Source organism: Triticum dicoccoides, chromosome 3B (assembly GCF_002162155.2).
Source record: "Triticum dicoccoides isolate Atlit2015 ecotype Zavitan chromosome 3B, WEW_v2.0, whole genome shotgun sequence".
Lineage (NCBI taxonomy): Eukaryota > Viridiplantae > Streptophyta > Magnoliopsida > Poales > Poaceae > Triticum > Triticum dicoccoides.
Window position 1 is genome coordinate 807628068 of NC_041385.1, and position 4129 is coordinate 807632196.

Sequence of the window (4129 nt, forward strand, 5' to 3'; positions counted from 1 at the left end):
ATGGTTCATCCTTCATACGGTAAACTGGAGAAACCTCCATACATGTTTCATCGTCATGCATGGCAGCGGAATATACTAGATATAGACCACATCCAGTACGCTGCAATGGATGGCTACCTTTGTTTCAATATCTACAAGGGCTGGATGAAGAGCAACAACCAAGTTGGTGGTTCAAGCAAAGAAGTATTGGCCAAGAGGAAGAGGGACAAGGACGAAGTCGAGGACGTGGACGAGGACTCCGAGTAAGGTGGCAGTGTCGTTGCTCATGGTGGTTCTAATGCAGTGTCTACCGGAATAGTTGCAAAGTTTAATTTCAGGTGTGCTTAATTTAATTTGAGAGGTGTGTTGTCCTGAGCCCCCGGCAGAACTATGTTATGTTTCTTCTTGTTACTTTAACTCTTCAGTAAGTACATACTAGTATTTCTTATATTTCATCTGTTAGTTGTTATAGTACTACCACTCGTTTATTCACATTATATACGTACAATATATATGGCCAACATCATATAGCCAGCAGTTTAGTTGTCAAAGAATTCTAGGGTGCTTAGTTTTATTTGAGGGGTGGGTTGTGCTGGACACCATTATTGTGACTAGCCTTTTTAATAGTACTATATGCATAATTTGACGACGAGCGCTCTCTATATGTACCACCTTTTTTTTTAAATTTCAAGTTTTGCTCCATGGCGCAATCCATCGATACTACTGCTGTACAAAAGTATACATTTTTTAAAAGGCTAGAGGGTGGGGCAGTCTAGCTTGGTCGGTTTCACAAGAGGCGAGGGCCTTTGTGATTTGATGGCTCATTACTGCTGGAAGGCGGGGCCTTGTGATTTGACTGCTCGTATAAATGCACCGACGACCTGATCGAGGAGGAGCAAAGAACTATGCGGTATACTCAAGTTTTCCACTGGAGTAGTACTGCGACGGAGGAGCGCGAAACACGGCAGCCCAGTGCCATATGGCGATAAAATGATCTAATTTGCTAGTCATCTCATTGTTAGCATTGTTCTATTCATTTCCTCAAAAAATAAAAACCATTGTTCTATTCATGCCTCGCAGAGAACATGACACGTGCGGCGAAACACCCGAAGCAAAAGATGAAACACAGCAGCAAAAGAAGAAGCAAGATTATCACCCCAAATGATCTAATTCGCCGCGGAGTCGTAACTGCTTCTTCATCGCCTCCATGACCTCCATCTCCTTGCGCATATCCTCCGCCATATTCTTCATTCTGTCCATGATGCGGGATTTCTCGACGCGAGCCTTCATCATCTGTTCCACGGTCGCATTATGTACATTGACAGCAGCCGGGTGCTCGATGCGGAGCTTCGCCAACTCCTCCTTCTGTTCCATGATGAGGGCCTACGGCATCTTCATCGAGGAACTACTATTATCATGCAGCTTCTTCCAGCCGACGTTCTTCTCCTTCAACAGGTCGATCTCGTGGCAGAGCTTTGCCTTGTCCTCCTGAAGTCGTAGGATTTCGCCGGTCGCCTTCTTCTCCGAGGCAATGCTCTTCTTCAGCAGCATCACCAAGCCGGCGGTCAACTCCCCCTGCTGATTGAGCTCAGCGGGCATGTCGTCGAGGCTCTCCTTCAGCAACTCCGTCAAGCCTTGGATGAACTCCTTCTGCTTATTGAGGTGCTTATTGAGCTGATCGGGCATGCCGTCGAGGGATAACGACTCCAGCTCCGCCGGCTCGGCATGTTCGCCTCCACGGCTAGGGTGCTCCTAGGAGCCATCGCCTGCCCGTGAGAGATCTTTCGAGGTCTCTGCGTGGCGGCGAGCCCTCTCTTTTTTTCGCAGCCTTGGTTGCCGCTTCCTTGTTACGAGTAGTTCTCGACCTAGAGCTCTGCTCACCGGCCATGGCAACGACGGACGAAGAAGAAGCACTTATGAGGAGGAAAGGTAGAGTAATTTTCGGTTAGGTAGTTCCCCTTTTTATAACCTAAGTACTAGCACATGTTTGGTATGTAGTACTAGTAGGTGTGAGCAGGCTTTCGAATGTGATGGGAACAAGGTAAATATTAATTGATGGTTTTGGTTTTGAGGCCCGAAACGGCTCCCGATGAGTTTAGTGGAACATAAATTTCAAGTAGACTACACTGCTCAAATGCGTAAAAATTATGTTACTGACAAAAATTGGCACAAAATACAAAGGATACCAATGGAAGTACTACTAGCAACCCATGATTTAACTACTTGCATGCGCGCAGTGGAGTAATAATATCTTTCTTCCGCCCTCACGTCCACTCAATTTGCATGCGCTGTATTAATTGACCATCAATGAAGTGAACGACTTTACACGCGTCAAATTATCACATGGGGTGGATCTTGGTAAAAAATTGCGTCCGCCCGTGTACCCGCGTGTGCGTGGAAGGGAATGAGTGCATGCGTGGCGTGCGGGCACATCTTCGCTTCGTGCATGTACCGCCAGTATGGCTCAGGGAGGACGAGTACATTCTTCTGGAACCAGCAGCACGTCACTGTGATCAATCGACGCAAGGAGGTCGCAACAACGCCTCCACATGTGTCACGTGGCTTCATGAACTGTAAGAGAGACACTGTGTAGCGTGCCATTGGTATTCTAATTTACGTGTTTTACACATACTCAAAGTACTAGTAATTTACACATGCATTGCACGCATCAGATTTTGCAACCAAATTATGAATAAATACCACACTATAGCATGTAAGCTCTTAGTCATATATGCGTGATGTAGCCCTTCGTTTAATTCTTATAGTTCATCTCATTCAAAATCAAATTAGTTTTTATAAAAAAGCTAAGAACGCGTGAATAGGTAAAACATGGGATTATAGTGGAATGTCGTATTGAATCCTACATGATTGTACGAGTGTTTGATTGTGCATAGAAAAAATGCATTCTTTCAAAGAGGTTTGAGTGGATGGGATGTTTCCTATGAAATCTAGTGCAAATGAATCATATGGAAAAATTCCTATGGTTTACAATCCTACGAATCAAACAACCAAGATAGGAAAAATTCCTAATGAGTAGAATCCTCCAAAATTCCTTTGAGAATCCTTTGAATCAAAGAAGCCCTTAATCTATTTTATGATTCATGGAATTGTGCATTGTAAATCATAAAATAAAAACAAATAATGACAATTCAACTAGAAAAAAAGTTTGGATAGTTATGATACGGAAGATTCTAGAACAAAAGAGAACCACTGTTGTTTTGAGGTTTGTGCATTATGCTTAAGTTCAACCATGGAGTCTGCTAGATTGTACATGTGGCAAAATCCGGTGGGGGCTAGAAGATGGTGCGAGGGGCCGAGTGGAGGGAGACTATGAAGGAATGCACAAGTGCAAGATTGATATTTAGAGAGAGGGGGCGAACACATGCGCTGTTGCACGCAGTGGCGGAGCCATGAAAAATAAATGAGCAAGGGGACCAAGCATTGCTAATCCTTTACGAGGAGGGTCAATTCATGAAATTAAACATTTTTTAGCAGCAATTGTCTAATGATCACATTCATATTAGCCTCGATATATAGTGATGTTAGGGGGGGGGGCTTACTGCACCCTGTCTTCGCCATTGTGCACGCATCTGAGAGATGAAGCGGAAGGCATGGATGATGAGAGAGGGACGTTGGATATATAATTAATGTGGGTGTATTAGTTATTTATGTTAATCCTATATAGAGAGGTGTAGATTGATCAATGTGGACGTAGGAGAGGTATAGATTGATCGATGTGGACGTGAGAAAGAGGGTGAGACCTCACTCGATATATCGATTGATCGGTTTGTGTAGAAAACTATGAAAGACCTAGCTATATACACACATACATAGAGGAACATCGATCGTTGCGCATGCATGCGTGAGAGATAAAGAATGCCCGGTATGAGGGAGAGGGGGATGTGTGTGGGTGTGTGCCTTCATGGGAGACCGACCTGAAGAAAAAGATTGTATGCGTGCGATAGATAATGTCGACTGGTAGTGTGTGTGCATGCATGCACGAAAGAAAGTTAGTGGTACAATTATAAAGAGAAGACTACTGTGCGGGTGTAAAAGAATAGGTGAGGTCATAATCAATGTAAAGTTGAATTCAAATATTTGAATAAGAGATCCTGATGTTTGAAACCCATGCATGCATGAATATAACAGA